The sequence below is a fragment of the Spea bombifrons genome, chromosome 5, assembly GCF_027358695.1.
Source record: "Spea bombifrons isolate aSpeBom1 chromosome 5, aSpeBom1.2.pri, whole genome shotgun sequence".
Classification (NCBI taxonomy): Eukaryota; Metazoa; Chordata; class Amphibia; order Anura; family Pelobatidae; genus Spea; species Spea bombifrons.
The window spans coordinates 26,627,606-26,653,888 of NC_071091.1; the positions used below are offsets into that span (position 1 = coordinate 26,627,606).

The 26,283-nt window shown below is 40.3% G+C and overlaps 1 protein-coding gene and 1 long non-coding RNA gene across 2 annotated transcripts in view; both read left to right on the forward strand.

Annotated features, from left to right (window-relative positions):
- Positions 1–26,283, forward strand: part of RARB (retinoic acid receptor beta) — a 264,320-nt gene that overhangs the window by 156,498 nt on the left and 81,539 nt on the right. The window lies entirely within an intron of this gene.
- LOC128496847 (uncharacterized) lies at positions 12,102–12,523 on the forward strand. Its single transcript, XR_008354264.1, has 2 exons — positions 12,102–12,139; positions 12,182–12,523. It is a non-coding gene; the product is annotated as an uncharacterized LOC128496847 (long non-coding RNA).

Genomic DNA, 26,283 nt, shown 5'->3' on the forward strand with positions numbered 1-26,283 from the left:
AGTCACCTCCACTGCTGGCACAACAAACGTCGTGGTGGTCTAATGAGATGCCACCTGAGCAAGCACAGAAACAGATCCTATTAATTTCAATAGGAATGCCTTCCTGACAGTAATTGGCTGCTTGAAGCAATCAATCAGTAGAGAGAATCATTGGACTGCAGAGGAGGAGGGGAGTTGCAGGCCTATAGCTGCAGCTTCTCCCCAAGGTAAATTATTTTTTAATATACATAAAGTACTTTAATATGGACTCTTTATTTTTTGGGAGGCTGTATTGTCCCTTTAACATTCTTGACTGACAACATTAAACATGTAAGTAACAGCTTATGATGGTAAACTGCCTCTGATGACCTTATATCAAATCGTTATATTCTGTTTTAAAAACGCTAGTCTACATTTCATGACCAAGGCAATAGAATGTATTGGAAGAAATACTGCATTATTAATGGAACGATCATAATAAGGCAATTACAATAATAGATTTCTCAATCTTTTAAATTCAGTCTTTAAAAACAGTGTATAACAGCGGTGTAACAGCTACTGAACGTTAGTAATAAAACCCCTTGTATGTTTATGACTGTTGACAAAAAGACATATGGATCTTAAGTATGTCTGTAATTTGGGGTGTAAAGTAGACTTACACATAACAGGTCGCCAGGAAAGCAGTTGGTATTCACTGTGGTCCCCATACACAGTTGTTGTTCTGATCGTTTCATGCTCTCCAAGCTACGCTTTCCCCAATCGTCTATGTTTAAAGCTTAAAAATAACTGCAATGTCTGAGAAGACCACTGTCTACAATGATAAATTAACTTACTTTCACAGGAACCTAAGCCCATACATATGTAATAATTTATTCAAGGAAAAAGTTATTCCAAATTACCGGCAATCATATATTTTTTCTCCAACCTCTTCCATGTATCTGTATTTTTAATCCGATGATGACCATATTAAAAAGATACTTAATATAAGTGTTAGACAAATACTGTTCCACTCGTCTCCTGACCTTTCCTTTACCTGTAGATTGAATACAAGAATGTGTATTAAAAATCAGAGAAGCGTATTTGGGAACTAACTTGGGTGCTTTATTAGCCAGGAAATTTAATCGACAATTTTTCAAAACATAGATAAAAAAATAGAAGTCTTATGTGGTATTACAGAAAATGTCTTTTAGTTTGCCAGTGAAGATACAAGCATCACAAGAGCATACTTTCATCTGTGACTATCAAGAAAGGAAAGTGGATTCTCATCCGTAAGTGAATTTTATTTATATAAAACATGTTTTTCGGCAAGCTGTTCATAATGCACCACTGATTCCTAACCTTTTAGTGTTAGATATAGAATTCTGGGGGGGGGGGTATTTATTTCCTGCTTGTTAGAATTAGGCTGTCTCATAAATAGGCCTGAATTTTGCCAAACCCTACAAATATTTAATCAGCTACCGGCATAACGTAGCTTACTAACCGCAAAGCAATTGGTAAGTATCAAGTATCAGGGGTTAATAAAAATAGTAATTACCAGGTAATCCTTCTCTGAGAAACAATTAGCTGAAGTCTAGGGTTGACAACGCTGTGTTAAATGTTGTTAAATGTATATTTCTTATATGAGTGTAAAGTTATTTTAATATAAATGTGTTATCTCTGGAAATCTTTTCACTTAATAAAAAAATATATAATTTGTATGGGTTACATAAATGAGAGAGACGGAAATCATGGGCGAACAAAGACATGCTTTTGTACTGAAGTATAAGGGGTTAATTGGGGCAATAGATGATGTGTTGAGAGAGGTGTGTGTCATATATTGCCAGACAGCCTAAAGATGTGTTGTGTCCCAAATTGTTCCTGCACAATGTTCTGAAGCGGTCCCACGTTCCTGCTGTACAGTATTTGCATTATGATGACACAGCTTGATAATTGATAAATCTTTGTTTAATAGGTGTAGCTCTTGACTCCTGTTAGTGTTCCTAGAACTAAGTATAATAGGAAGGATAAAGGTGACGCATGGTCTGTTTAGATGTTCATTCTGACTTGCAAATAGGAAAAAAACATAAAGGAATGTAAAAAAGATCCATACCAAGGTTCAAAGATCAACATAGCTTTTATGTGTCACGAATGTACAAATCAGCGTCACCGAGGTCGCACACATACAATGTCAGTACACAAGACAGCTGTATAAAGCTCTCATTTCCTCAGTAGCCATTACTTGGTTGTTCGGGCTCTTAACCGTCTACCTGGCACGCCGCAACAGGTAAAAAACAGGTAAAAAATATTGCAGGAGAGGGACTAGGAAAGCTGAGCTAAAGCAGGGCTTGACAAATTGTTTTGAATCTAGGAGCCAGCTAAAAAAGTTAGGAGCCAGGATTTTTTTTTAAACTAACAAAGTTTAATTTTCAACGACAAAAATAACAGATCTTAAATCTACACATAAAAAAGACTAGAACCAAACGTCATGGGCATTTAAGTTATGCTGATAATTTAATATATTCTTATGTGACACACCAAATTTTCTATATATTTCACTTGGCTTTTTGTGGCTTTTTTGTGTCTGCCACACCGACACCCAAACACACACCAGGACACGCTCTGCCACACCAGCACCCAAACACACACACCAGGACAGGCTCTGCCACACCGACACCTAACACACACATACACCAGGACAGGCACTGCCACACTGACACACAAAGACAGGCTCTGCCACACCGACACCCAAACACACACCAGGACAGGCTAAGTCACTACGAAGCATATAAAAATGTATTTTCTACACTACTTTGTCATTAACCCCCCTTTTATATTTTTGCCCCTTGTGTATTAATGCCCCAGCCAGACCCCCCTTTAGTATTGATTAATGTGTTCCGCCCCACAACCTTGTGTATTGCCCCCCTTGTGCATTTATGCCACCACACCCATGTGCATTGATTTATGTGTTGCCTCCAGCCAAACCTCCTCCCTTGTGTATGTGATGCCCCCACCTTTTATAGTGGTTAATGTAGGGCTTGACAAATTTGTTTTATATTTAGGAGCCAGCTAAAAAAGGAGCCAGGACTTTTTTTTGTCCTACACTCACACTTTGCCCTGCACCCACACTTCGCCCCAGCACTTTGCCCTGTACCCACACTTTGCCCTGCACCCACAGTCTCACACTTTACCCCAGCCCTCACTTTGCCCCAGCACTTACACTTTTTTCCCGTTCTCCTCTGACGTGGAGATCCTCTCCCCGTGGGACGAAGAGCCTCACTGAGGCACTGCCACTCAACAGCACGGTGTGTGCAAGCCGGCCGCCTAATAAAATTAAACCGGCCCACCAGGTAGGCTGGCAGACCAACGTTTACGTGGTGCGGCTGTGAGGTGGTAAGAGTGCCGTGTGGTAAGATGGGCTTGCACACATCGTGTTGCCAGTCCGGCCCTGCTCACGCTGGCCACATCTTGAAGTCTAGCAGGCCTCACGTTGGACGCCCCAGGACAAAATTCTCAGTCTCTATGGCGACCTGGCGCCTCCGATTTGTCGAGCCCTGAGCTAAAGGAATATGGAAATACGTTAACGTGCAATGTTGTGAGCGTCATTAAAGAAGTGGGTCTTCTTTTTGAAGGACTGAAGGAGAGGGAAAGACGTATAATAATAATCTTGCATGAGAACTAGAAATTATAGGAGAGGATAGAAGGAGATCATTGGATGAGCGGAGAGAACGGTTATGAGTGTATTTAGAAATGAGTAAGGAGATGTAAGGACTGACGGGGGAAGAGGTGTTAGTAAAGCATTGGGAGAGGAAGATAAGTCTTGCAGCAGACATGCAGCAGACATGGTGGATTGTAGAGTGGCAAGACAAGTAAGAGGGAGGCCAGGGTTACAATAGTCAAGACAGGAGATAATGAGGGCATAGACAGGAGCTTTGGTGGCATCTTGTGTTGGAAGGGACAGATGCGGGCAATGTTTTTAAGATGAATGCAGTAGTTTTTTGAGACAGACTGAATGGGGGGGGTGAATGAGAGGTCAGAATCAAGGGTGACTGAGGGGGGAGCGGAAGTGTTACTGGAGACAGAGACGCTGAAGGTGCGATGTGAACTAGGACAGAGAAAAGTCATGGAGATCAAGATCATGAAGAGTTTGAAGGAGAAGAGGGTGGTCCACAGTGTCAAAAGCAGCAGAAATATCCAGTAGGATTAGCAAAGAGAAAGTGGCCCATGGATTTAGCAATTAGTTAGTCTCTTGGATTTCTACAAATAATCATTCCTTCTACTTACTCAGTATGTTTTCTTTTATTTAAATTTGTTTCTGAAACAAAGCTAATCCAGCATGAAAAATGCATTTGATTAAAAACAGTAAAAATCTAGATGAAAGACTAAAAGCTGATTGACCTCATCAACAAAATAAGGTAAATTATAAGTGAAAAATTGAAAATGTGAACCACTGCATACATTATCAACTGCTAATATACTGAATGTCATCACATTTGTACAGTACATTAGTATGCACATAATTGTTCTAAACTACACTGACATATTGATTAATTAAAGTACCAATTAGATAAAGGTTACAGTTTACTGCCATGGTAGAAAGTGCATTATTTACTGAGAAAACGGTGTTTAAATCTGTACTCAGACATTATGTTCCTCTACTTTGAATATGAATCATAATTAATTTACTGTTTCTGTGCTGCAAAACCTGAAATGTACAGCAAGGAATCATCTTTATTAATAATAATAGCAGATCTGTAATATGTGGTCTGTTAAAGAGCTCAAGTACTTGAGGAAGAAACAAATTCAGGTTTTATGTGCAATAACTTGAACTGTGTGACAAATGCTTAAAACTGCCTACACGCATCCTGTTTCTAAAGTCTTCATCTGCTAATGGAAATTGGAATCTAAGCATAAATTAAAGCAGTTGTCACTTTAAGAAACTTTACATTTTACTGTTAGATAGTCTTAATAAACCAACAATGTTTACGGTTCAAAAAATAGCAATGTACAAAAAGTGTATAAGAATCCACTGCATGTGTATACTAGTATTGGCAGCTTAAATAGAAACTTTTTCTGAGTCTCCAGGTAAGTTTGTTTTTCCAGACAGGGGAATGGTGTGTGGCAGTGCCCCCTCCTTGCGTTCTGCCTACTCCCCACTCAGTGCCCTACTACACATGACTAGCCCTGCCCCTGCACAAAGCCCATGAGAGGGAGTGCTCCGTCATAGAAGACCCGGCAGAAGTGCCGGCAGCAGTGAGGGTTGTCTGCATCACGCAGACGCCCACTGGCTTCCAGAGAGGAGGATCCAGGTCCCCTGCAGAAGTGCTTGGCCGCAGGGCCAAATGATAAAGAGGAAAAAAACCCACCTGCCTGGCACCCTGAATTGCATGTCCCAGGCGTCAGGTGTTACAAATTGCGCATCCCTGCGCTAAACCCCCGATTATAGGCCGCACCCCCACTTTAAAGACTTAAAGTGGGAGGATAAAGTGTGGCCTATAAGCGGGCCACTATAGTAATTAAATAACATATAACCATTGTTACTTTGCTATTCTTGATTGATCTCTTAGAGGAAGTGTTCACAGTAACTCTAGGTAACTTATATAGGCCTTATATAGCCTATGACCAGTGATATATTAAACTTTAATACCCCTCTGAAGTCTCCATTATTACTCCTGAGTGCCAGAATATGAGTTACATCCTATCACTTCACCTCTTGAGTGGCGCGGCGCACAAGTACTATGGAAGCTAGGCAAAGTCCTCAATATTGCAAATGGGCCAGTTCAGGGCGGAGAGTGCGGCGTGAATTCCCAGTTATGGTCATTCTACGACAAAGTACACTGCTGCATATAACACAGGTTTAGGTCTCAAACAGTTCGCCGTCCTACCCTCAATGGAATGTAATCTAGACTACAGGAGCCAGAATGCAAATAAAGTCGTTGCAAAACAAGGCAGATTAGTCATTTGCCCAGCAATCCAGATTTCAAACATATTTCCATAATGCCCCAGCTTGCTTCTTCCTGGGCCATATACAATTTCTCAAGGTTTACATATAGAAGTATCTGAAGCATATGCCCCTAGCGCTGCAAGACAACATTGTATTGTTAAAATATATAATCTGGGATACATGTTGTTGTGCATAGGGTTTAAGGCACGTTTCCCACATTTATCTTGACGCACATGTATTAAAATACATAAAACTAAACACACTGCTTCGGTGCGAGTCACGTCTACCAGACAGCTGTGCAAACATCCATAAACATACAAAGTTATAGTCAAATGTTCGCAAGATGGAGTTATTTTACAATCCAATTTGTGTTCGGTTTGGTTAAAAACATAGCTAGAGGTCATCTGTTATTTGCATTGAAAGTGAAATAGAGGGTAAGCATCTACAGAATCATCTGCAACAGAAACTAATGAACTTGGCCCGAGGCATAGGCTAACTTTGAGATGCAGTACTGTCTAAATTAAGATTAAAAATACCTTCTTATATTAGTGATCATGTTATTATATGTTCAGTAGCTTAAGCAGTAAACCTATTATTGATTCATGGAGAGCTGGATGTCTATCTATACATATGGCTTCAGTGCAGTACACAACAGAAATTCCCCATTCAGCACCCATAAATATGCTGTCAGCCTCAATAAAGGACATACAACTTTATGATACGTTTCTATGGTATTTTCTGTGAGGAACTAGTTCAGTATAGCAAGGTCAGCAAGAGCTAAACTGTAGCAGAAAAATCTGTCAGAAAGGCATAACAACACCATTGCTCCAGGGCCACAGAGTGGTAGGGGCCCCTAAGTAGTAGACCTTCTGGGTTTGTAGTAGCCTGAGCTTTTCCACTGCTGTCATAGCCTGCTGTGAGTTCTGGATTATGTGTGTCGGACACTAGCAGAGAGGAGCCGCTCTACACCAGGTATGTATTTTACCTGATTAATACTGTGCAGAGCCGGCTCCCCACTCCCAGTGTCCATCCGCCCCCAGGCAGGGAAACGAAGGGCTTTAGGTCACAGAAGCGCAAAGGCTAATAGAAACTCTAGGTCAGTTTAGTAGGACTTAAGTGCCCAGTTTTTCCATCCCACTGTGTTGTGGGATGGCAATATTATATTGTAGCCCTCTTTATATTTATGATATAAATAAGACAGTCTTAATGAGAAGGTATGTGTCACTATCCAGTGTCATCCAGTGAACCCTTGTGCAGTGCCTAATTAACAGTAAAACATGGTTTGCACCTGGGCAGTGTTCAGGCCATAGATTAGGTGGGACATAATTTGATGCTAGTTCATCCAAACGATAGCCTGGAAAGGAGGAGGGACTACCGATTAAACAAATGAAAACGAAGCAGAGCGCAAAACTTGATTGCATCTTGTTGTTTTTGCCGCTCACTCATACATGCTCTCCCACTCTTTGTCACAGCTTACCTTCTTCACCAACTGCTTCCGCGTCCCTGTCTCTTTGCCCTGCTCCTTGCTCTTCTTGTTCTTCTGTCATCTTTCTTCTCCGCTTTTGCGTGAACTAGGCCTTCTGGGGCACTTCCGCAAAAGGAGGAACAGGGATTGGAGGGAGAGGCTGTCTGCGCTATTTTGTGGAATTACTCTGAGAGGCCAGAATAATGAAGATGGATTTGCAAAGAAAGGGAAGTGTTTCAGCACCTCTCATTCTTCATCAGTTCATTATTCTTCATTATTACACTGAACCAAATATGTAACCCTATGAGTAGTCCACTGACTACCTTCCCCTGCGGTGATGGTTTTAATGTTGCATTAATAAAAGCTATGTTTTAACATTGAAGACTCCAGGCATTACTCTGGTTTCATCTTCCTTATATCCTGTTTGTCTTTTTGAATCTTATTTATTTTTAAGAACCAAATGCAGACCGAAATAAGAATTTTGGTGTGTTCCTCATGGGTGGACTCCTCCATCTGACTGATATAAATGTCAATGTTATAAAATGGTTAAAAACAACATAAAATATATACAGCTTTTGGTTAAAGTAAAGTTATTTCTTCCTGGTGATGGATCTCCTTTAGGTAGTGTTTCTGAATTTGAGTGAACACTAGGGAAATGCCATCTGCATTTTAAATATTAAATTAAATAAAAACCTTGCTAAATATGTCAGATTTCTAGCCTTAAATGCATTATCCTCACCACAAGCTGCTGTTTGATCCTTTACAAAGTGTAATTGGAAAGAAATTTAATCCACAGGCCTCCTGCTTGGGTTTTTTCTATTGAACTCAGTAACCAGTCAGGGGAGACAACAATTACAGAAACAATGATTGTAAGATGAATGTCCTGTAAAATGTGCGTCTTTGTAGACAATACTAGTACCAGAGAGAACAGACAAAATGCGTTACAGTGATGTTTTCATTTAAGCTAAGTGCAAGCTGTGTGATCATCGGAACAGACAAAAACATATCTATGACAGCTTTACTAACTGCATGAGATATTAAACAAGCCGTCTTCCTGATTCATGATGGGATAAAGGGCTTTAAGTTAAACTGTTTGGACAAACACAGATGTGATTCCCCTTTTTTTCACGTTTCTTAAGTAATTTCCATTAATTTACATATTGGAAGTGATTTTTCCAATAATAAGATAATATGTAAGGATGATTATCAGATGTTTTGTAAGAATCCGGAAAGGAAACTGACCGTTTGCAGTAAAAATAAACAATTTCCTTAGGCACCCGTGATGAATTTTTCTGTCCTGCGGGTGCATCTCACTGAAAGAAAAATAAAAATAAAGCAGAGATAAGCAAAACTATGTGACTAAACGTGTGCGTGGTACTTGTTTATAGATTTTCAAACAAACCGTTCACCAGACTACAAGTCAATCAGCATCTCAAACTGTCAATCGTTTAGCTTTAATAAATTTATTTTATTGAAACTACCTATAGCTTTTGATAATCTATGTAATGAACAGTAAGCTCGTGGAAGCTGAGATCAGTGGCAGTCTGTGGCGGATCCAGAGTTACTTGATCAGTTTCTGCTCCTGAAGATGCCTTTTTTCTCCTTATTTGGTCAAAGGCTTTCTGAGCCAATCAACAACCATCAGCAACTTAACAATAGGTGAGGGATAATGGAGAGGGTAATCAAATCCTAAGAACATGAAGTTAAGATACCTTTCCCCCTGTATAGACATTAGGTGGGTTAAATACTGCATGTATTGAATTAATAGTAATATATTATATTGACTATTTAATATTCCATTTCACAGAGTTATATAGGGTTATTCAATGTATAGAACTGTGAAATGCTGGATTTGGGAAAAGCAACAGATGCTTCTTTTTTTTTTATTTTTTTTTTAAACCAAAGACTCTGTCATTTTTAGCTTTATTTTATGGGCATATCTATCCTGTTGGCTTTCGTTGCTTCGTATTGAGAAGCATTATTATAAGCTGAATCACTGTTCCTGCCTTTCGTGACAGGAAAGTGGTTAGCATATCTGTGATGGGTGGGCGAATAAAATTTACTCTGGATTTCCTGACTATCCCCTTCATAAAAGTCATGCCTGAGGAATTGTTTATTTGCTTTGGGCCTGTGGGAAAAGCCATCTACATTTTCCATGGACTGGTCAAAGAATATGAAAAATGTAAAGAAAGGATTTAGGTGGCTATATTTTTAGGAACATTGTTGAACAAAACAGCTTTACAGCGATTAAGGAAATCCCCTGCAATATTAACTTTAGTTACTAGTACTCATGGGATAAATGCAGATCTGCAAACTAATGTGTCTGTAATTTGTATAAGCCGGAGCCTATTGAACACCATTATAAAGTGCATACCCCATATGTGGGTCATTCTGATTAGGGCTCAGGTGGCCGGCAAAATCTATTTAGTCAGTTCTTGGTCATGAGACTAATATTGTTTATCCAAAGTTCCATTATATAGGACATATGGCTCAAAATTGCAGTCTGCACGTTTAACACTGTAACATAGACACGGAACTGTAGCAGTAGTGCTGTATTTTGCTATGCGCTTTTTTGTAGGGTTTTTTGCGTGATTTAGCCATTTCCAGTTATCTGAATATAGAATCATCCTTCTAGTTAAAAATGCTCAGGGATGTTCATGGTCACCAATGACTGTCATTCAGTTTTTCAGTCAACAGGACATATAAGATGTTTGTTCTCGCTCTACTGGGGGATTCCTTTTTGGAGGGGATGGGCAAGGTTCACATAAGGGGTGGCTATAGTTATGGACAAGTCCCAGACAGCCTTACAGATGGGAATTGGGCAGAGAGCAGGTATTCTGGAAGGCACAAAAATAGATCAGCAATAACCAAAATTAAAATGGGTGCTATAGTCTTAAATGGTTCTCTCCCCAAACCTCAACCCAATAGTTAAACCAGTCAAACAAAAATGGTCAGCACTCCGATGATGCTTATGTAGTATGATAAATTGTCCACAATAAAGTGAATAAGTAAAATATCAAGAACAACATAAAGCAAGGCAGTACCCATGATATCTTAACCCAGCGTTTCTGCATTAAACACCTTTATCAAGAGATCCCCCGCCTGGAGGAATTAGAGAGTGATCCAGGGAAGCAGGGCTTCACTCTGAGAAACTGGATTAAATGCTGAGAGTTGCCAGTACAGTTATACATTTTCATTTGAAGCATCTTGCCAAGTGTCCTCAAAATCATATACCGTATTTGCTCGATTATAAGACGACCCTGATTATAAGACGACCCCCCAAAATCTGAATATTAACTTAGGAAAAAAAGAAAAAGCCTGAATATAAGACGACCCTAAAGGAAAAAAGTTTTACTAGTAAATGTTAATTCATGTAAACTATTTTTTTTAATAAAAGCTATGATTGAGAAAAATATTTTTTTTTTGTTTTTATTTCTTGTATTTTCCAACCTGTCCCCCAGTTACACACATCTGCCCCCAGGCTTGCCACACCAATATGGCACTGTGGCCCATGATATGCCTTTTAACCCTCTATATGCCACTGTGCCCCATGGTATGCCTTTTGACCCCCTATGTGCCACTCTGCCTCCAGAAATGCCTTATACCCCTATATCCCATTCTGGCATTTAGGGGGTTAAAATGCATATTATGGGGCAGAGTGGCATATAGGGAGGTATAAGGCATTCCAGGAGGCAGTGTGGCATTAAGGGAGTTAAAAGGCATTATATAGCGCACTCTGCCTCCAGAAATGCCTTATACCCCTATATGCCACTCTGGCATTTAGGGGGTTAAAAGGCATATTATGGGGCAGAGTGGCATATAGGGAGGTATAAGGCATTTCAGGAGGCAGAGTGCACTATTAAATGCCCCCTTAACGCCACTCTGCCTCCTGAAATGCCTTATACCTCCCTATATGCCACTCTGCCCCATAATATGCCTTTTAACCCCCTAAGTGCCAGAGTGGCATATAGGGGTGTAAGGCATTCCAGAAATGCCCTACACACACACACACACACACACACACACCTCCGGAAGGAGGTGGAGTTGGCAGCGGGGGTTTGTATGCGTCCGTCGCAAATACCTTCCCCGGCTGTCAGAGATCAGGAACTCTGGAACTCTGATCTCTGACAGTCGGGGAAGGTATTTGCGACGGACGCATACAAACCCCCGCTGCCAACTTCACCTCCGGAAGCACCGGTAAGTGTGTGTGTGTGTGGGGGGGGGGCGACGACAGGAGGATCCAGGTCCCCTGCAGCGGTGCGGGGGATCTGGATCTTAGTCTCCTAATCAGACCTCTATTTGAGGTCTGATTAGAAGACGACCCCGATTATAAGACGAGGGGTATTTTTCAGAGCATTTGCTCTGAAAAAAACCTCGTCTTATAATCGAGCAAATACGGTATATAGAATAATGAAATTAAACACAGAATATTCGTATTTTTCTGACACTGAGATAAAGAAATATGCTTCTTAAAAAGCAGGTACATTCCATGTTTACTAGAGAAAGTTGTATGTCTAAAGAAGCAAATCGCGTGAATAACAGTTTTGGTTAGTTACTAGAATTTAGAATTTAAAATTAGCTTGAAGGGACCAAGATGTCTTTACCCAAGTTACATGGGACTACAAGGTAATGCACAGATTTTCAGTATGCATGTGAGGTCAATTAATTAAAAGGGAGGTAAGAGTAACATTTTAAAGAGCAGTTGCACCTCCATTATTAGAAAAGCAGGAATCAAAGATCACTTTTAGATGTTAATCTACTGCTATAAAACAGAGGTATGGCTGCAGTATCCCTTTCATAGGGCCTTCATATGTAAGTAATGTATGTAAGTAAATTACATAAGTCATTTCTTGGATAAATTACCGGCATACAGATAAACATGCTTTTTCAGAAAACAAAATAGGCCATAGTTTTAAAGAGTAACTTTGGAATGGAATATAGAACATGTGCATTCCATTGGTTTCCATGGTGATTTCATTACTTAGAAATATATCTGTATTGCATTTGTGGAAAATAATTATGTTAATAAAACATGAACTGCAAAAGACCTCCAGGGTCATGTTCACCAAGAGTAATTCTAAAGTTTCTTCTTTTTAAGGTACTGCGAAAGAACTGAAGTTTTACCACCAAAATCTATGTGGAGATCAGAAAAAAATAAATAGTTCATGGTGTACTTTCAGAAAATGCCTTAATCTCATTACCGCATTCAAAGCACATCATCTGCCATCTACCATTGACGTTTTTCATAATATTTTATCTGAATTCCTGCTTTAACCCGTAGTTTGATAAATCAAGGTTATGCTGGTGATAGGCATTTTTGTTACTGCTTTCATCCAAGCTTTTAGAAGCACTTTCTGCCACTATATGGCATGTATGTACTGTGATGCATTTGATAACCCTGTGCTTGCCCCTTTGAAATTACATAAGCACTTAATTAACTTTTGAAATTGGTGTTCTCAAGTATTTAAATTACTTTGTTAATTATTAAATGATTTATTTTAATTATTATGCTGAATGGTTAGATTTAATGCTTTTGTCCTCCCTGTATCTTTATGGCTATTGCAAACAAAACTGTTCTAGGGCATATTAGAAAAAGTCAATACCTAAACCTTATCTTAATTCTATTTTAGTTTCTGGGTTCTTATCTTCATCGCCCTTTTGGATTTCTCTCTCTGTCTCTGTCTCCATTACGGTTTTTCAAATGGACTTACGAAAGGGAAGCATTCCCTAAAATACAATATGAAGAAAGTATGCTGAAATTATGTAAATATAAATGTAAACATGTATTTGCTTTGACAGAAAAGGTCCAATCATTAAATCACTCCTGGACTATACTGAAACAGTCTACGTAATGTTCTCAAACCATGTCTACCCTTTGATGAATACTGTAGTGCGGAGCTCAACAGTAAGTAATGTCAGGCACCCAGCGGGGTCACGTAGCGTACATTATGTGACCTGTTGGGTGCCCCATGGCACACGCTACACCGGATTCATGGAAGTGGTTTCTAGTCGCCAAGGCAACCTGATGCCCAGGGTTTTGCAGGACTTGCAATCATGAATTACATCATTTACTTCACCACGCACCAACATGAAAGCATATATTTGTGGTGGCAGAAGAAAGGCAGTCACGTGGCAGGTGAGAGGGAGTGTAGTGTATGTGGGTGTCTGTATACTTTAGTGTTCAAAGTCAGTGTGTATGTGTGTATATGGATAGTGTTCAAGTCAGTGTGTGTATGTGTATACCGTAGTGTCAAAGTCAGTGTGTATATGGATAGTGTTGAAGTCAGTCTGTGTGTGTACTGTAGTATTAGTGTGTGTGTACCGTAGTATTAGTGTGTGTGTACTGTAGTATCTGTATAGTGCTAGTCAGTGTGTGTGTAAATGTATAGTGCCAGAGTCAGTATGTCTACTGTATTGTAGTGCCAGATTCAATGTGTATGTTAGAGTGTGTATTTTTATAGATATATAGTGTTAGCCAATATGTGTGCACATGTGTAGGCATGTGGTTGCTAGCGTGTGTGATGTTTATGTTACAGTATGGCATTAGCATGAGTGTGTATGTCAGCATATAGTATTAGAATGTGTGTATTAGTGTATGGTGTTATCATGTGTGTGCATGAACGTAGGATATTAGCATGTGTCTGTTACTGTGTGGTGTTAGAGTGTTAGTGTATTACGTGGGATCAGGTTGGATAATATATGAAAACAAAAATATGATTGGGAAGAAAAAGTTGGCTACTAATTTCAAACCAAATTTGTCAACCTTTGGTTTAGTGCTTGAAATGAAGGCCTTTCCTAATTATACATCAAACCCTTGGGTGTGGAAAAGGCTGTCATAATTGGTTGCACATGTGTTCCAAAAATAGTATCCCTGGGGAAGTGCAATACTTACATTTATGAAATCATTAGGCCTGTGAGGCATACCTTTCTTATTCTTATTTCTAGCTAGCCACATCCCCACATGACAAATGACTAACATGGCTAACCTACGCTCAAGTCTACCCTCCTATGGTAGCCATATGGAGAGAGCATGGCAGACCATTGGACTACCTTACCTGAGAATTATCCAGGTAGAATGATAACATAATACTATCTTACTAATAAACTGACAATCAGCCAAGCAAAATGACACTTTTGTGACATGTTAACTACCAGTGAGAAACATAAAATTCTCTATGTTTGACTTGGGTAAAGCCCTGCTTGCCCAGGTCAAATGGTCAGTTTCTCCTTTCTTAAGGTAAGGGAGAAGTGTTTAGCTGTGTCCACTCCTTACCCACTTCCCTCCAACACTTACCCACTAAAAACTAGCCCTACCACTATGATTTATTAGCCCTACCCCTATGTGTGACTAGTCTCATCCCTTCATGAAGCCGCTCCACCAAAAGAATGAGAGCTCTGGGTAGCCTACTCTAGGAAGTTCCCAGGTCTGGTAACAAATATCGATTATTTTAAACAATTTATCTACAAACATGTAGTTATGAAAAAATGCAAACTAAAACCCGAGTGTTAAAACACAAAACAAAATAAAAAATATGCAGACCTTTGTACTTAAACCAAAAATGAAACAAGGAATTTCTAGCATCACATCACAGTCAGTTCCACTAAAAACTAAAGATTCATTTTGATTTTATTACCTGAATTTAGCAACGACTTAAATGAAGAATTGTTTTTCTTGTTTTGTATACCACAGCTAATGACAAGCCAGGCTGTGATCAATGGGCTAATTATCATCCCCTAATTACCCACACATTTCCAGGTGTGTCTATCCCATTTTAAATGAAGCCTGCCTACTGTTACACAGTACTGGCCAAAGGGTCAGCCAGGAGGAATCTATCCCTCTTGTCAGATGCCTGTCAATTAGGGCTGATTTAACTGATAACATTAAAAAGCCACCTGAGTAATTACGTATTATCAGTGTTTGCATCTCAGGGTACACGATTAATTAGGCATATTTAATGCCTGGACTGCTTTGGAATCCAGATATAATGCATCTTTTAACTCTGTAAGTGCCAGGGTATTGAGCAGTAAGTTGGCCATGTAGAGTATTGCTTCCTCCATGGTGTCTACAAATAAGCGTTTTTGTCCAATAAAGGGTTGTATATAAGACCTGTTTATGTTGAATAACGTATCTCTACTCTCTTATGTAGCTTTCCCTTTTCTTTGGGTAGGAAATAATAAGTAGGTGATTAATAAGCTGTCTCATTTTAACTTTCCCTCCTGTTGTCCTGGAAGACAATAATGGCATTTGCAGATGTTTGGATGTGTAATACATAGGCCGATGACAGATGCAGCAGGGACATGACCATGTCAAATTCAGCTTATCTGTAATTATACGAAACATACTCCTGAACTTTGAACTATTTATTACCCATTATCTAAAGTATACGGTTTATTGGAAAGGAAAATATTGGTGAAATAAGGGAAAGTGTTGAGATGTTGTAACATTACAATGGATTGACGGTGTCCTGTGTTAAGTTGATAACAGCTAATGAGACTGAAATTAGCCCATTATTAAGTGTGAGTGGTTAGGAGATGCAGCAGAAAATTGTGTTTCTCCTCTGTTATCTCCTAGTAGTACCTACTGTCTCCTTCAAACTCAATCAAATTGCATATTTCTCCTTCAATACCCTGATTGCCAATTGAGCTTGTGTCTGTCATTAAGTCTTTTAAATACTTGTGGGTGTAATGATACAGTACACAGGGGCTTATACAGGGGCACGGATACTTCTTCTACACCCCATTTTCCAGGTAGTTAGTCAGGGGTTCTGTATCACCATCCCAGGCTCCTTCGGGACACTATGGGGAGGATGCACTACACCACTAACCCCATCTTGTGCTCTTTTGCCTGCACAAGGTACCACCTCTTAACATTCCAGATCAGCATCTCATTATGCATCTTCTGTGGGTTAGTTGCTTTGTTGAAATAGCAATGTAACCAGGCAGACAGGTAAGGGTTATACATATGAACAGTAAGAGGGATTTTCTCACCGTCTGTCAGTCTTTCCTCTCTCTGAGGTTTTTATAGATGTTGTGAAACACTCCAATGTTCTGTAGCATTGCTGTATATATTCCTCTGATTTGATCATGCATACAGTAAGTAGCATTAAGATCCAGGGCAGGTATCTTCATTACCGCCCCCTCTACGACACAGTTCATTCCATCTTCTCTCTTTCAAGAACATCAACGTAGTTGCTTGTCCTTAACAGACACAAAATCCACATTTGTAGGCATTCTTCTTTATAACAAAAAATACTCATGCTGAAGAAAAGCAGGCTGCTGCCTCAGATGATTGTTTTAAAATCTAAAACACCAAACAATCTGGGTGCCAGGAACTACAATACTCTAGCATGAAAGTGAGGATCATGCCTGGCTTAGATAGGTCCTGATAGCAGGGCAGAACCTGGATGTCATGACCAAACACCATTCCTCTGCCTAGAGATCTAGGACACATCTGGAGCCACTGTGGAGGTACATTTCACCTTGAGATAACGGGATTCCCAGCGTTGCGTATGAGGAAGGGGACTGGGGCGCGGATTGATTACTCTCTCAACTAAATCATAGTTTGGCTGCCTGTCATTCAGACCATGGGTTGATTTGCTTGCTTGTGTGCCACTCTAACAGTTAGAGTTAGTTAATCTTGGGCAGTCAGCCATGTGCATCAAAGTATTAAATTAGTGGGGTCATGCATCCATCCTTTATGTTAAGCCACTCTCTTTAGATAAGATAATGAAGATGTAGCCTCATTCCCCAAACACCATCAGCAGCATGCAGACATTGCATTACATTAATGTAAATATAAAAGCCCAGGAAAAGTGCACAGATGGTTTACACAGGCACGGGTATGTGGGAGCTGAGGGACCAGATGGCTTAATACAATTGCATAGAAAGTAAGCGAAGATTTTACATCCACAGTTGCATACCAAACTTTTCTGGTACCTATAAAGGCAGCTAGAACAAATTAAAATCTCATAAGTATAAATCACGATTGCAGTGTTACAGGAAAGCAACTCCCACCATCTATAAGACTTGTGTCCTAAGGATCAGATTGCAGAATTTGTGTTAACCTTTCAAGTACCACTCTAACATTTGCTTTTAAAGCCCTCTGGTGTTTGTTTAACCTTTCATAATGGATGATGCAGTTTGACCATAGGTCACAGTAGAGGTTGTAGGGTGCAACACTTAAACTGGTTGCTTCCCAGCTGGTTTCACATAATGCACGATGGGCATGGAATCATGTGTACATTATGTACTCTTCTTGCTTTTCTAGTATTTCCTTTGCCGCATTAAAGATGTATTAAATATATAAGTTCCCAGTGGAACTGTACTAGATCTAGAAGATATTTTGACTGCTTTTACTTGACCCTTTATTGTCGGCATGAAATGTCTTATTTGAAAGTGTATAGGATAAACAAAGTATACATTTGTGGTTCTAAAATTCACTGATCACATCAGAGTATTTCTAGTAAAATGATAACTTTTCCTCTGAGATAAAATAAACATGGTGCAATAAGTTGATTTTACTACCCTACTTCCTATTTAACAATATACATATATATATATATATATATATATATATATATACCGTATTGGCTCGGATATAGGCCGCCCCCGTATATAGGCCCCACCCTAAAAGTTTGGTGCTCCGGTAAGTCGGGGGTGGGCAGAGGTAAAACGCATTGTGCTTAGACAACCTCCCGTGCCGGCGCCCCCCCCCCCAGGGAAGTGCTGGCAGGGGAGGCTGCCTGAGCGTATCGGGGAGTAGGATGCAGGTCCCCTGCACCGCTGCGGGGGGTCTGTATCCTAACCCCGCTGCCTGCCCGGCGGGCGCTAGACCCCGAATATAGGCCGCACCCCCACTTTAAAGACTTAAAGTGGGGGAAAAAAGTGCGGCCTATATTCGAGCCAATACGGTATTTTTTTATTTTTTTTTTCTGCAAGCCCCAGCCCTATTAAAGCAGGTGCTGCACAGGCAGCTCCCTGTTGAAACCTGTACTCATCTTCCCTATACTCCCTCTGTATAAAAATCACTAACATGCATCTGATTGTGTACTTGTTCTCCTATCGAGTGCTCATATTTTTTTTATTCTTTTTTTTGGAACCTGTAGTCGTAGATGGAAACTTTCTAAATGAGCTGGCCTTTCATTTTTAGCATTAGAATGTGTGACTATGGGGTATATTTATATAACTATAAATTGGAGACTATTTTGTGCAGGAAGTCTTACCTAAGTAAATGGATATGCAGGGCTTCTATAGGCTTGGCGAATGCAAACAAGGTAGTAATCCCTATACAAGTTATGTATACAAAGGTTAAGTCAGGCAATCATTTTTCTGTAACAACAAAGTGATTCACCTTATTGGCCTCGGCCTTCTTTTCATTTTCTCTGAACATTTGGATGCTGCCAAATGATGGAAAATGTATTTTTGATTTTTATTGAATTATGGAACGGGTAAACTAGTTAAGCACACAGTCCGTCACCAATTATTTAAATTCTCTCCAACAATCTGGAGGTGTGTGTGTCCCATCATGTCAGATGTATAGCCACGTGCCATTTAAACAATATTACATATATTAGTTAAGATCCCCTCTGCCGATCTAAAAATCACGTTGCTTACTACAGGAGCCTTCGTTCTAGTCGCTCTGAGAAAAAGCCAAAGATGCCCTCTCAAAATTTTAGAGCATTTAAAAAAGCCAAATTTGTTGTTGAAAAGTTTTCTGGCTCCTTAAGGTTAGTTTGCAGTACAGTTACAAAAAAATAAATTAATGATATATTGATGTTGAACTGCACACCTCCGATTATTTATTTAAGGCCCCTTGTAAAATGTATATTTATGAAAACCTAATATAACCTTAAAAGATTAATACTTTCAGAGTTGTTACAATATTATTGGCCTTTACATGCGTTATATTACCAGTACTTAATGTTTAGGCAACCCTAGTTAGCTCCTACTGCCAGTACCAGTACGGTATTCTTTGTTATACCGTAATCAAAGCCAGTAATACCTTGGTGTTTATGGGTGGGTGTCATGTGCTAATGTGCTCATGTTTTGAAGCAGTATAAACACAAATATACTAAAAAGAGATACCGGAATATGGTTTTATGCAGCTGTGTTTGGGAAAACCCTTTAGGTGAAAGGGGAAAGTATTGGTTATTTTAATCTCTATTGTCCGACACTTGATACAAATTGACATGATTTAGCTGGGGGAGGCAATTTAGATGCTCGGCAGATCCCAATAGACTGATGATAATCATTGTTTGTTATTAGAAACGTTTGTCAGATGTCACTTTACTCTACCGCCTGGTAGGACACAGGGCTCATAGTAACGTCTTAACGTAATATAGATTTAAAAATGAAGTGTGCTTACGCAACTCATATAGGAAATCTAGGAGCACCGAAGTATATTTTCACTCAACAAGGGCAGAGGAAAGGATAACACATGGTTGTAGGGGCTGGTTTGGGGGGTTCTATGTGTTGTTAATCAGTAATGTCTTCTTTATATGTTGTGTAGGTGATGATGTGCCTGAAGCTTGTAAATACATTTAAAGAACGACACTATTTCATTGAGTTTTAATAGAGGGGAAAAGGGTCTGGGTTTTTTTTTGGGGGGGGGGTTATTGATTCTTTCATCTGTGATAAATGTCATCTCTTCATCAATCCAGTTAAACAATGATTGGTACGGATTGGTTTTTGGTTATTATTATTATGGAAAACTATGCAGAAATGCACCTCTTTTGTCTTATGTTGTCTTGTTGTCTCTGCCCCAAACAAAGCAGCACCTAGACTCCTAGGTATAGGCCAGTGATGGCAAACCCACGCCACACGTGTGACAAAGGGCATGCCAAGGCCTCTGTTGTGGCTCGTACCAGGTTGTCAGCTAGACATTTTTTGTAAAAAAAAAAATCATCCCAAAATAAAAGGCAGCGCGTGGTCTGTTTTACTGCTCCCCATGAAATATTGAAGCTGAATGCTGGGATGTGATGTGAGAGATAGATAGTGAGAAAGAGGAGAGACAAAGAGAAATCTAGAGCAAAGTGATTTCTTTACTCCTTTCACAAGATTCCTATGCACTCCATTTTTCATAATGAATGAATGTATGTTGTTTATGACCATGTCATGCACAAGGAGTATGTTGTCTGCCAGTGTGTTTTGGATGAAATCCTCCCCCATCAACCCTTGAATGTTGCCAGTCCTCTCATAATTGTTAAATACATAGATTCCCGACTTACTTCTTTAAAGCATAAAGAAAAAGCACATGGTTGGGCAGATTACAGTAGTAGTAGTACTGAAGGTGCCTATACAAATATATGTGAGAATTTTAATCTTAGGGAAAACAACAGAGAAGGCACAGATGGAGATGGAATATTAACACGAATTGAAGGAGCAACTGTAGGGTATAGTGTTAAAATTCCCAGGTGTGACAGGTGGCATCAAATTGTAGGATTCTGATTCCATCCATGTTGATTTCCTCTTAAATTTTATTTCCAACAGTTAGAAGAGATTGTGGCTTATTTTCTCAGAGAGATCTTGTGAGCTGTTACCATATGGTTAACATAATTAGTAAATTTTACATTAGCCAGCCATATGCTATCTTTTCTCTTTCTCTAATTCTATTTCCACTTATCTTACAGCTTCGGCCACTGCGCTAAAAGGCAAACTCTAAGCATAAGAATGCATCTTCTTAACATAGAATTTGACAGCATCCCATTCAACTGATCCGATCCATTTTTCGGAGTAGCAAGATATCTTCTTTGCCCCGTATGGCTGATGACACAGGCAGACAGGACACAGAAGGTTCAAAATGAAGTCAGTTTTATTTCACTCTGCAGCCGAATAAACACAGTCTCTTAACAGCAGAGACTCACAGCTTGTTAATAAGCAGCAAATTAAAGAAAAACAATTCTCTTCGCACATAGGAGGCTGTAAAACTCACTTCCATAAGTGTTCTATTGGGAATCCATCAGGTAACATCCAGAGAAGTCTCCATGTAGGCCTCTCACTGGTCTCTCAACCAGCTTCAAATGCGCAGCACTTTTTAAACCCAAATGCTCTGTGATCCACCTGTGGACCGCAGACAGAGTTTTAAGGGCCGGACTCCCCAGGGTTTATACACTCCATCACATGCCCATACTGACTTTCTCCTTCTGGTCTGCTTCCAATTGACTATCCTTCCACAGGTCTGCCCTGTTGCCCTAACTCTGTTCTATCACTCCATGGAAACCAGTTCTCTCCCAGCCTGGCCTCAGCCACTACCTGAACCCTTAACAACTCTTTACAACATACTTCAGACATCAATGGTCTCCCATCGTGATATACAGCATCTATGGGACTAATTGATGGAGTCCTATTCAGCTCTCAATAAATTAGCTCCATAAATGTACTGTACTGGTATCTATTCAGTGCATAGCCAGATTTATAGTCTCTGTCAATAAGCCGATTCAAGAACAGAACATTTTGTCATGAGCAATAAGATAATTTTTGTTGTTACTGATGCTAAAGTGATGTATTCAAGGTAATAGCCACTTGTTTAAAGAGTGTTCCTGTCTATTCCACAGATCGATTGATTTGATTTCAGAGTTGTGGACTTATTAGAAGCCGGTATGAAAATGGTGCACCTCGGATATAGTAAATCCCAAACTATATAAAAACTAGAGTTTGCGCTAGAATTCTGGGTAATAGCAGATCATTGTCAATTTAATCAGTGGTCTATGTGAATATATTAATAACAGAAACACAAAAATATTCTCAAATTAAATGTGTGCGTTAAGAGTTATAGACTGTGTTAATTAGAGATGTAAATGCAACAGTGGCAGTGCGTAATGTACGTAATTAAAAAAGTATTTTACTCCCATCTACCCATTATTAGCAAATGTTGGCAAAAAAGCAAAAAGTGACATTTTCACAGCTTACTTGGCGACTAACGTAATATTTTCCTCACAGCCTACAATCATGCCTCTTAAAAGTTTATAGGCAACCATCATCCTGCCTGGAAACATCTCATGGTTCATTATATTATTAGTTTTATAATCCATAGCTCCCCCCCCCAGACTAAATTTCAGAATAGGATAAAATCCTAAACATTAGAAAATTGAAATTCAACAATCTTGAACCACAGGAACAGAGTGTTTTAAAAGGAAAAGCATATAGGGCCACAGAGCGCTTTTATCTGCTGGATACACGTGGCGGCACGTGGTGCTCGAGTGTGAAGAGCTTAGCGTGTAGCGGCACATATTCAGCCAGCAGCTGCACGTATGTTATTTAGCAGCCATTGGCCTTAAAGTGCCAAAAACACAGGGTTAGGCCTCTTCGCCAGCCTAACCCTGAATACAAGTGAGTAATAATGTAGCTGTATGAAAACATATCCAAAAAATATTTTGAAAATTATGTAAAAATATTAAAAATATTTATTTTAAAAATAATGTAATAAATATTTTTGGTAGGAGTACCAAATAATATTTGAAATTTTGCAAGAGCTAGTAAAATAGGCAGACTATATGGGCCTAACAGTTCTCATCTGCTGACAAATTATATATAACTATGGACAACACTGTCATATAATTTACATTTTTAGTAGTAATATATATATATATATATATATACTTCAACTTCAAAGAAAAAAAATGGCACAGCATTCACTTTAATGGTGAAAGATAACATTCGTCCTGATCTCTGTGTGTATGAAACATGATTGTTTCTTTTACAGTAAATGGCAAAGAGGCAGCTGAAGCGGCACTCAATGCAGACTCTAAATGTATTTGGGACTTTAAATCACGTTTCACTGCCTGTTCCGAAGAGTCTTTCATTCGGTAAATGGCTGCTCACACATTTTCTACTACAGTGGAATGACTGTTTGCCATATTTTCTGACAGGAATATGGGGCAGAAACCAACAAATTCCTGAATTGGTTCCTGAATGGATTATATAGCAGTAAAACAGGAAACATGTACTAGACTCTTTATTCCACCAACCCTTCAAAAGACGGCTTGCCTGAGCCCATGTTGCTCTTAGCTAGTTACCTTTAACATTAACTATACAAAACATGTATATCAAATTGACAGATTTGATCTTTATATGTGTATATATATATAGTAGCTCGATTATAAGACGACCTTGATTATAAGATAACCCCCCAAAATGTGAATATTAATTTAGGAAAATAAGAAAAAGCCTGAATGTAAGACTACCCTATAAATAAAAAAAAAGTTTTACTAGTAAATATTAATTCACATGTAAACTATTTTTTCATATTTAATAAAAAATATGATTGAGAAAAATGCATTTTTTGTTTTTATTTGCCAGCCTTCCCCCAAATATGCCTTATACCCCCTTATATGCCAACCTGCTCCCTAGAAATGGCTTACACTGCTGAGTACACTGATATCCCTATTTATATATATTTTGCCATATCTGTTTTCCTATGGTGACATGAAAACTCATTATTACAGTTCTATGTTGACACTTCAGTGTAGATGAAGCTCAAACACATTACAGCAAGTTACTTCTGCTGCACGTAGGAGTTCTTGGTAAAGTTACAATTTGTCGAGCAGTAATGCATGAGCTGGAGCCGCTATCGATGTTAGCCTTTGGATCAACGCATGTGCCTGACGGGTTCATACGCAGGTTTGTGAGCACGGTTTAGTTTAGGTCGTGGTTATTTCCCCGAACTTTAGCAACTGTTGGATAAGGCCTGTACATCTAGGTTAGTCTCAGTTCCTATTACACAAAAAAAATCACCATGAGATTTCTGAGGGAAAAACAAGCCTTCTGGCTTGTCTGGTAGGTGTGGATGAGTGTTTAATAATGCTCCTACTACCCCTTAAATTTAGGTGGAAGGGTTTTCCATTACCTTTACCCACCATAACTTATGTAATAAGATTCCCTTAGAGATCACTAAAATCCCATTTGGAATTTCATCTTAAACTTAAGTGTAGCTTTTCTGAGATGTCCTTGGACGGTGGCCTAGAAACAAGCCTGACGGGGGGTTTGAAAAAACTAGTTCCTCCCCAAACGTGTTTAACTTATCATAAAAACCTGATTAATCATTTGTTTAATGCCAAGTAGTTCACTTACGCAGGGGCTTATTTAGACAGTGTGCTTGGTTTCAAAATCCACACCAAGATTGGGTAGTATGGGCAAAGCCCAACTGCAGATAAGGTTTGCTTTGAATATAGGTAGAGCTTCAGCCTCAAGTTTTTTTTTTTTTTACCTGTTTTTGGTTTACTATATGCAAGCCTCTGGCTGGCAACCGCTGTCAGATAGTGTTTCACGTGTGTCAGACATTGTTTTACTGTCATATGTGCCTTCTGACTCTCCAGGCTTAAGTTCAGCTTTACTCTGTTGTGGACACTTCAGACTAGAGGACTGCATTGGGCGTTGGTTCCGCGGGTGCGGGCGGTCTTGCTGGTCTTGCGGGCGGTCAGGCACTGTACCTGTGGGTCCCGGTAATCCCGCGCAGTCCCGCAAGGCTGCCTTCGCGCTGCTCCCTTACGGTGTCTCCTCTCTTGCTCCGCCCAGGAACAAAACGGAGTCACGTGATGTGACATCTCTTCCCGTGACTCCGCCTTGTTCCTGGGCAGAGCAAGAGAAGAGACGCTGTGAGGGAGCAACTCTAGGGCAGCCTTGCGGGACTGCACGGGAAATCTGCATTTCAGGTAAGGAGGTGGGCGTGATTGGCCACAAATGTGTCGGGAGCAGGCGGAATTGACCACAAATGGGGCGGGAGCGGAACACCCACATTGCGGGAGCGGGCGGGATTGGGCAAAAAATCTGCGGGAGTGGACGGGAGCGGGATTAAAAAAGCAGTCCAGCATAGGGCTGTGCTTCAGACCTCAAAGACTGTGAAGTGTTAAAAAAAGTCTTATTTTACTGATTAACGTGTGAAACTGACCTGTGCAATATAACTGAGGAATAGATGTCATCAAACACCACTTGAACATGTTGTTTACATAAAAGAGGCACCGAGAAGTGGCTCTTATGGAGACATAATGAGTCCTTTACATACATGACATTCCGGAATACTAAAATATTTAAGATTAACAAACCTTCTATGTAACACTTTGACACTCAGAGGTGTGGGCAATGTCTTGCTTTGCAGATGTTACCATTGCTATATTAGTATTCCCTGTAAAGCTCAGTGAACATTAAATATATACCGTATTGGCTCGAATATAGGCCGCACTTTTTTCCCCCACTTTAAGTTTTTAAAGTGGGGGTGCGGCCTATATTCGGGGTCTAGCGCCCGACGCCCGGGACATGCAGTCCCGGGCGCCGGGCAGGCAGCGGGGTTAGGATACAGATCCCCCGCAGCGGTGCAGGGGACCTGTATCCTACTCCCCAATACGCTCAGACAGCCTCCCCTGCCAGCACTTCCCACGGGGGGGGGGGGGTGCCGGCACGGGAGGTTATCTAAGCGTTTTACCTCTGCCCACCCCCGACTTACCGGAGCAGACTCCCGGTTGTCTTGCGGGGCCGGCGGGAGACATCTACGCAATACGCAGTTGCATACGCGTATTGCGTAGATGTCCCTCGCCGGCCCCGCAAGACACCCGGGAGTCTGCTCCGGTAAGTCGAGGAGGACAGCGGCAGCGTATCGCGGGGAGGGAGGACAGCGGCAGCCTATCGCGGGGAGGGAGGACAGCGGCAGCGTATCTCGGGGAGGGAGGACAGCGGCAGCGTATCGCGGGGAGGGAGGACAGCGGCAGCGTATCGCGGGGAGGGAGGACAGCGGCAGCGTATCTCGGGGAGGGAGGACAGTGGCAGCATATCTCGGGGGGGGGGACAGAGTGGCAGCATGTTTTTTTTGGTGCTTTTTTAAAGAAAAAAACTTTTTCTTTAAAAAAGCACAAAACTTTTAGGGTGCGGCCTATATACGGGGGCGGCCTATATCCGAGCCAATACGGTATATATAATAACAGATGGAATA